The sequence below is a fragment of the Nannospalax galili genome, unplaced genomic scaffold (assembly GCF_000622305.1).
Source record: "Nannospalax galili isolate Female #2095 unplaced genomic scaffold, S.galili_v1.0 scaffold889, whole genome shotgun sequence".
NCBI lineage: Eukaryota > Metazoa > Chordata > Mammalia > Rodentia > Spalacidae > Nannospalax > Nannospalax galili.
This window is the reverse complement of record NW_008360167.1, coordinates 59,363-68,794: the sequence shown is the minus strand read 5'-3', so window position 1 is coordinate 68,794 and position 9,432 is coordinate 59,363. Positions and strand designations below refer to the sequence as shown.

General features: G+C 39.5%; 1 pseudogene; it reads right to left on the bottom strand.

The window, feature by feature from the left end:
* Positions 1–6,808: 6,808 nt before the first annotated feature.
* On the bottom strand, positions 6,809–9,163 carry LOC103726550 (annotated as a pseudogene).
* Between the last annotated feature and the right edge of the window lie 269 nt (positions 9,164–9,432).

Genomic DNA, 9,432 nt, shown 5'->3' with positions numbered 1-9,432 from the left:
TTGTGATTTTAGGCACAACATTCCAGTAATAATGATTTTACTAGCCAGCTAAGGTTGCCAAAATCAAGTACCAGACTGAGTGGCTCAAGCAACAGAAATCTATTTCTCAGACTCTTGGAAGGTTCAAGTCCAAATCAAGAAATCAGCTGGTTTGTATTACCTGACTCCTTGGTATATAGATGACTGCCTTGCTGTGTCCACTTGTGCTCTTTCTGAAACGGTAATATCAAGGTGTCTTTGAAAGCTATGCAGCAAGAAATAAATAGCTCTGTTGTGCTTCTTAAGAGGCCTCAGAAACTCAGCAGCTACTAAAGCCATCTCAAGCCAGAGGCTTTCAGGTTCTTGTCTGGGGAATTAGAAGAATACAATTCACAGATTACAGAAAGTGAGTTTTGGAAAGGGGCATTTTATTAATAAGGAGTTTAAGAGTGATAAAGAGGCAGAGTTCCTGTGCATCAGGAGGGGTCCCCACGAGTGGTGACCATTGAGCCTCATTGCTCAGGAGTTTATGAGTTTAATGGAGGGAGGAGGAGAAAGGGAGATGAGCTGGTCAGTCCAGTTCTCATTCCAGGTGTCCAGGTTCCTGGAGGTTCTGGTCATGTCCTCAGCATGGCTTCCAGGAACAGGGTAGTCCTTTAGGGAAAAGAGATAAGGCAAAAATACAAACAGACCCCCTTACTGGTATCTCCAGCTCCTAGTTATGGTGGAACCAGAGGCAACTTTGGATTAGATAGTTCTGGCATCTCTGGCCTCAGACAAGGACAAGTGTATTGGCAGGTCCAAGAAAATTTCCTGCTTTTAGCTTAGAAAGTAGTCACTCTTCTTTGGGGGTCTTTTCGCCCTAAACTGCCTAAGCAATTTCCACCTCTTGTTCTCATCATTTCCTCCACATGGATGCACATAGAATATCTCTGTCTTATAAGTAACATTCCTGCTGGGTTGAAAATCCACCCTTGTGACCTCATTTAACCTTACCTTTTTTTGGTATGGGACCTATTTCTTTCTATATTAGGGGTCAGGACTCTAATATAAAAATTTATGTAGAAGGGGGACACAATTTAGTCAGTACCAACCATTTTGCTAACAAACTTGATAAAAAATTTTCAGTCTTGAAAGTTTGTGGCTTTTTTTCATATTTTTGGCAACTCCCTCCTGTGAGTTTCCAGAAATCAAGAAAACAAAACAAAACAAAACAAAACCCCTGCATCTTAAAGTTAACCTCATGCAGGACTGATCAACTCTCCATTTCTACTGCTCTCCTAATTCAGGATCTCACAATCTTTGACTAAGTGACAGTTTGAAAGTCTTCTCCAAAAGCTATTGTTAGTCACCAAATCAATATATTAATAGTGAGGTGGGGGCTTTGAGGAGTAATTAGGACTAGATGAAGTCATGTGGATGGGAACACTGTGGATAGCATTAGTAGCTTTGTAAGAAGAGGAAGAAAGATCTGTGCTGACATGCTTGCTCTGTCACCATGTAGTAACCCTCTACTGTGTTATGAGACAAGTGGAAGGCCTCCCCAGATGCCAGCAATATGCTCTTGGAGTTTCTAACCTCCAGAACTATGAATTAAACAAACTTTGTTTCTTTTTAAACTTCCCAGACTATTACAGAAGGGGAAAATAGATGGAACACTGGGAAAGACAAAAGGGCTAAAAAAATCTTTCCTCTGTCTGTACTCCATCCCTCCTTAAATCCTATCCCTATACCTCATAGACTTCTTTTAAAAAATCTAATCCTGACAGCATCATTAAAAATCCCCCTTCTGAACAAAGAAAGGAGGAAGGAGATTGACCAGAACATACAAACAGAGGCTGATAGGAGCAGACCTTGCTGATCCCAGACAACCATCTCTTCCTCCTGTTTCCTACCCTAGCAAGTGGGCCAGTCCTCCCTATGGTTCCAGATGTAAGCTGGCTCCGCTGAGTGCTTCCCTGAAAGGCAGAAACATGAAGCATGGGAAATGTCCAGTTTATCTACAAGTCCAGTTTCTGCAATTTCAAGTCTAAAGCTCAGTACCTCCAAAGATGAAATGCCCATTATTGGCCTTAAGATGTGGGAAATTAAAACTATATCAGATCTCTGCATAATTCCTATTTCAGTCCAAATGAATCCAATTAGGTTTCACTGTGAACTATAAAATACTCTGGGCTCATTTCCTCTTTAAATTGATTATAAATGTTGATGCTCTTAAGTATAAGTGCAAATTAATCTAGGGAATTCCATGAAATTTTATTTCTTAATTAAGCAATTTAAACTAAATTACTTAATGGAAATGACTACTCTGGCTCCTAAGATTGTTCAAGGTCACACAAATGTAATCAAATATAAGATAGTTATTTTTTACTTGCCATAAACCTCTGCTTCAAACTCATCTCACTGCTTTGGTCTTGATGAAGAGGGGAGGGTTCACAAGTTGCATAATAATCTCCACGGACTGATATCAAGATTATAGGAGATGAGAGTAGGTGAGTTCATGAGTGTCAGTCAGAGAAGTTTCTAGGGAAAAAGAAATGGAATCATAGTCTTTATTAATCTAAGAAAGGAGCTGAGAGTTTAGAAAGCCCCCAAATTAAACTTTCTACTCGTGTACAACTGACACTGCTCCAGTGAGCACAATCCATCTGACCAACCAGATGGACTGTCCCTGGAAGCTGTTCAGTCTTCCACACAAAGCACTTTAGGCCAAGGAAGAGAAAAATCTCTAAAAAGAAATGTAGAGAAGATTAGCATTGTGGCTAAACAATGGGGAAGACTCATGTTCTTACAGGTGAGGTAACCAAGTCACCTGCACGTTTCAGGCATTCCTGCGTTTTCTTCTTTTCTTGATTTTTAATAGCTTGTTTATCACAACTGAAGGATGAGATTTCTTATCTGAGGCTCCATGTTTTTGGCAAAAACTCTTTATAATGCTCAGGTATTCTTTCCTAGAGGAAAGAAAGCAATTTCTAGCTTCTTTCTGAGGAAATACACAAAGAACATTGATAAGAATCTAAACTGAAAAAGATAATTTGAAAATGCAAACTTTATGTGGAGAACTTTCAGAGACTTAGACTAAAAGGATGTACTTCTCAAAGTGATTTTTTTCTCATTAAAGATATACTCTTTTCTCACACTCTAACACCTCAAGTCTAATTCAAGTTTGTCATTAGTTTAGTGGGGTGGGGATTATCTTCTGTCAATCAGACTCTGTTTCTGAGAAGCCTATTGATCATCCTTCAGCTGAATGGGCACATACACTCAAGAATCACATTCCATTACTATTCCTGATGTCAAAGACTTAGATGAGGACAGGGTAAGTGTGGAGCAGCCTCAGAAGTCATCTTCCTTCTCCATTCAGAGTTCCCAGAGGGAGCAACAGATAGAAATGTGCCCCATGTAGCTATCGCAGTGTATGCTTCTCATAACTGTGAGCTTTTGCAACCGAAGTACAATATGTCTTTTCTTTATTGGACCTTTTTGTTTGCTTGTTTGTTTTGAGACGTCTCCTTAGTAGTCCTAGCTGGCCTAGAACTTTCTATGAAGACCAGGCTGGCCTCCTGAGTGCTGGGACTAAAGACATTGGCCACCACATCCTACCTTATTGGACTTTTTAATTTAAAAGTTGTGTCTTTAGATATGTAAATTCAAACCAAATAGTTAAAATATGGTCTTTTGTTCACTTACTTCTTCCGTCCTTCCCCCCGGCCAGTCTTTCTAGCAAAGACTGATTAGTTCCTACTCTGTTCCAGGTACTATACCAAAGGATTTGTGTGAGTTATTAAAAAATCTGCCTCCATTTCATCTAGCTAATATTTATTTTTCCTTTATTATTTACATCTTAATCTTCATTTGGAGGATTAGAGACTGCACAAAGAAGCATCTAGAATGCTGATGCTGCACTATGTTCAGTCAGAGTGATGGCTACAGGGGTGCACTCTGTTCGTTAAAATCCACAATTGATAATGAATAAGAGTGTACTTGAACCAAAAATGAAACAACACAAAAATTATCCCTAGGACACACATAAAAGCAGTGGTCTCAGTGATTGCTTTTAATTCCTTTTTTTTTTTTTGGCTTTAAACAAAGTTTTATTACACAAAGGTCACATAATTGGACCTCTCTACTTTGTACACAATTACGCTGACTCTCCACAGAAAGACTGCTTCTCATCTGTGACGGCAAGCACTGAAACCCTGACTGTAACAGAGTAGGAGCTGAGATGCCTCAGTGATTGAAGTTGAAAGCAGGACACTGGTACATGGCTTGAGCACCTGTATCAGGAATGTACAAATGTCTTTATTCAAAAATACAAAATACATTATCTGTAGGCATGGACAGTGACAGCAGTAAACCATTATATAATCAACTGAAACCAGTAACTGATGGTTATAGTGATTTTCTTTTCTTTTTTAAAAATTTTTTACAAAAACTCTATTGAGAATTCATACATGCATATAAGGTGTTTTGATTAAATCCATGCCCACTCCTTCTGCTCCAACATTCCCCCTCCGAAGAGGTAACCCCAAAATCTTTTAAGGATTAGATACATATCCCAAATACTTTTGACATTTTTGGCCTTTGGAACAGAGGATGTTGCTAAGAGTTACCCTAACTGCCTAGCCAATTCCTACCTCCTATTCTTATCACGACATCCTCTGAAGGGGTTACCCAAATTGCCAATAGGGAATAGGGATGCAGACTCCTCTGGCTTCTTCCATGCTGAACAGGGATGCAGGGTGAGGCAATTGGAACACCCTTTCAGTGGATCTATATAAAAGACTCCCAAATTGCATAACTCTTGTCTCTAAGGGGAAAAGCATGTCCTTGAATCATGAATAGGAGATGTGAAGGAGAAGTAAAGGCAAGAGTAATTAGCGTTACAAGTTCTAGAGAGGAAACTAGAAAAAAGTCAGAACAGGGCAATTTTCAAATGTTCATGTGAGAGTCCATTGGAGTTTCTTGACAAGGGCTTCCGAAAGCATCCCTCTATTGGGTTCTTCCTCATTTTTCTTTTGTCTTCCAAGGCTGGACTTGAGAGTGATGGACTCGGGATTTTATTTTGATAGCTGTTGGAGTAATTAGAATCAGTGGCAGTTCCCTCTCAAAGGCTTGTAGATAGGGGGAGAAAACAAATTTATCCATCATTTTAGAACAGTAGCTTGTTGTCTCTCTTAGCTACAGGTAAGCACTACAGTATTGGAGACCAAGATTTGAAGTCTTACATCTGGTTAGGAACAAAATCATCAATGAGAAATAATTGTGTAAATAAGTTTTTATATAGACTTAAGCTTAATGTCTGGGAAGTGTTCCTTGAACTCTTAAAGAAATATACTGATGACTTTACTCTTTGGTTATACCTTCCTTTTGGGTGTTTAAGACCATACAGTTGGCTCAAATAAATCAATTTATTTTTACACTTAAGGTCATTTGAAGATCTCTTCCTCAGGGGTCACATGGACTTGGGAAGAGCTCCTGGCTCCTTTTTTTTTTTAAACTGGTTCCATCTATATGAAGATAGGTTAAAGATCCTGCTCAACCATGTCTGGCTTCACTTGGAAGCATGAATGAGATGTTTCCTCTGAGTTGACCCTCCTCTTTATAGACTAGAAACTGGTTCAAGTCCATCTTGTGGGGTCTCCATGTCCTCCCTGAAGAAGAGGACAGGTGACTCACCAAACTTACAGGACAAAGATATAATCTAGGAAACCAAAATTACACAGAGAACACAAACAGCCATCAAAATGATGGCAACCAATACATACCTTTCAATAATAAACTTAAATATCAATGACTGAACTCCCCAGTCAAAAGGCTAAGCAAATGGATTAAGAAAAAAAATCCATCTCTTTGCTGTCTACAAGAAACCCATCTCACCTTCAAGGACAGGAACTATGTTAAGGTAAAAGAATGGAAAAGAATATTTCAAGAAAATGGCACTAAGAAACAAGCAGGGGTTGCAAATCTAATATCTGACAAAATAGACTTCAAAGTAAAACTAATCAGAAGAGAGGAGAGTCACTTCATTCTGATCAAAGGAAGAGTTAACCAAGAAGTTATTACAATCCTTAACATACATGCACCAAACTCTGGTGCACCCAAAATCATAAAAACAACACTACAGGACTTTAAGACACAGATTAACCCCAACTCAGTAATAGTAGGGGACTTCAATATCCCACTGTCTCCATTAGACAGGTCAACTGGACACAGAATAAACAGAGAGACGTCTGAATTAAATGATACCATACATCAAATGGACCTAACACACTTCTTTCAATTATTCCACCCAAGCACAAAAGAATGCACTTTCTACTCAGCACTTCAAGGAACTTTTTCAAAAACTGACCACATACTGGGCTACAAAACAAACCTCAACAAACACAAAAATATTGAAATAATTCCATGCATTCTATTGTACCACAAAGCAATAAAGCTCAAAATCAACACTGGATGAAGCCCTAGGCACTACATGAACTTGTGGTGATTAAACAACACACTCCTAGAAAATGAGTGGGTCAAAGGAGAAATTAAGAAACAAAAGAATTCCTGGGATTCAATGAAAAGGACAATACAACACAAAACAACTTCTGGAACACATTAAAAGCAGTCCTAAAAGGGAAGTTTATAGCTCTAAGTGCCTACATTAAAATATTGGAAAGAGTCCAAACGACCTAACACTATACATAATTATAGTGATTTTTTTTAAACATCGGCCAGCCTTTCTTCAGTTACTTTCTTCAACTGACTTCTCTGAAGTTACTGGTGAGGAGCCCTGTCTTGAGCATCCTGTCACAGTTCACTGATAAGGGCAAAGCACTAGAAATTAGAACATGCCACCTTCCATACCACCTCCCATTCCACCCATGGCACCCATTCCAGGGTCTTTCTCTTCTTTAGGAATTTCTGTGATGGCAACTTCTGCTCTAGTTAACAGAGAGGCCACCCCAGCAGCATCCAATGAAGCAGTTTTTACAACCTTTGTTGGATCAATGATCCCCTTTCTACCATGTTCACAAAATCTCCCAAGCAAAGCATCATAACCAACTTCTGAGGAGCTTTGCACAATTTTCTCAACTATCAAAGAGCCTTCAACACCTGCATTCTTAGCAATAGTCATTGCAGGAATTTTCAGTGCTCTTTTAATAATTTCTATACCAATTTCCTGATCTTCATTGGTAGGCTTATTAAGTCCAAGGCTGGGATGCAATGAAGCAAAGCACAACCCCCTCCTAGAATGCCTTCTTCAACAGCTGCTCTGGTAGCATTGAGGGCATCTGTCACTCTGTCTTCTCATTCACTTCAACATCCCTTGTCCCTCCAACCTCCAGCACAGCTTCTCCATTTGATAGCTTTGCCAGTCGTTCCTTCAGTTTTTCCTTTTCATAGTCACTACTTGTGATCGCTAACTGCTTGCTCAGTGATTTCTTGAATACGTTTTTCAATTTGAGTTTTGTCACCTTTCCTTTCAAAAGCATAGCATCATCTTTGGTGGCAATGACCTCTCCAACTTTTCCTAAGTCATGAGCTTGAACATCTTCAAGGTTTAGATTCAATCCCTCTTCTCCAAATACTGCACCACCAGTAGCAATAGCCATATCTTTTAGCTGGTTCTTCCTATTGTCCCCAAACCCTGGAGCTTTGACTGCTACCACCTGAAGGCCAACCTTTAGCCTGTTCAAAACTAGTGTACTTAGAGCTTCTCCATTACCATCTTCAGCAATTATGACCAATGGCTTCTGGTAACCATCGGCAATTTCAAGAGCAGGAACAATAGACTGGATACTAAAAAATTTCTTTTCACTCAACAAAACATGGGCATCTTAGAATTCACATTTTTGACCTTTTGATGTGTTAATAAAATATGGGGAAATGTATCCTTGATTAAACTTCATGCCTCAATAATTTCTAGTTCATCATTCAATGTTTTCCCATCCTGTACTGTGATGACACCCTTTCTTCCAACATTTTTTTTTTAATTAAAAGAAGCATTTCATTACAACAGCATTAACCTATTCAATAACATTTTTCTGAGCTAGGGTACATCTCTTTCAAAATTGGCTGTACATTTCTAGGTTTACAGATGAATTATTACGCTTATATAATCTTTTACTCATTATAAACTCTATAAGACATAAAATTAAATGAGTTTCCAACGTTTAACAAAGATCTCCACTGCATTGTCAAAACACACAGTTTCATACAGAAAAATTCATTTCAGGGCTCTTGACATTGAGACGTTTTCACATGCATTTCTAATCTCTATATACATGACTATCACTGGTCACAGTCACCCACCTTCTGAGCTCCTCGGCATCTGAGCATGAATACAAACTCGTCAGGTAGACAGCCTTCCTCTCCCACTAGAGCCTCCATACTCTGTTATCCCTGCCACTGTCCACTGCACTGTCAGCACCCCCATCTATTCCCCCCTATCTGCCCTTCTGGTGAATCTAGTCAGCCAGAGGTCCCTGTTCCAAGAGGATCAGCTGTTCCTTATCAATGGCAATCCATTGTCAGTATTCCTTTGGATAGAATTGGGGTCTGCTGTTCATGTTTCCAGTAGTATGTTGGGTTACTATCTGGAAGAGCCTTTATCCATCCTCTCCAAGAACTCGATCTTCCAACATTTTTTATTGTAGCAAAAATTATGTTTCCAATTTCTTGTCTCATTTGCACAAATTGTAGCAACCTGAGAAATTTCTTCAGGAGTAACAGGTTTCGGCTGCTTTTTAAATTCAGCGATTACAGCATCAACAGCCAACACCACACCTGATTTCCACTGGATTAGCACCTTTGCTGATCTTTCCAAAGCCCTCCTTGGCGACAGAGTGTGCCAGAACAGTAGCAGTGGTGGTGCCATCCCCAGCCTCTTCATTGGTGTTATTGGCAACATCATGAACAAGTTTAGCTCCAATATTTTTATGTTTATTTTTTTTAATCAATTGGCTTTGCAACAGTCACACCATCTTTTATTACTTTGGGACTTCCCCAGCTCTAGTCAATAATTCTTCCCTTTGGCCCCATTGTAATGGCTATAGCATTGGTCTACAACTTGAAGCATTATGGCTCTGGCATCCACACCAAGTTTTACATCTTTGGCATAAGCCTGGGTGAGATGAGGAGCCAGGGTCTGGGACACTGGTCTCATCTAGCAAAGGACTGTGGGTTGTTGAAGCATTTCTGCTGGGCGTAGGCAACAGTGCACATGGGGAGGCAGGCCGTCTGCAGCAAGTAAGGGAAATTCCTATTTTTTTTAAATCTGATTAATGATTTTGCCATGTCTCACTTCCCTATTTTAATTTTTGAGGCAGTTTCACTATTTTGCTCAGGGTGTCCTTAGTCGCTGAGGTTCAAGTAACCCTCCTGTCTCAATCTCTCAAGTAGCTGGGACTAAGGCACATTCACTGTACTCAGCTTTATCCCTGTGTTGGTTAGCCTTTGTAAACT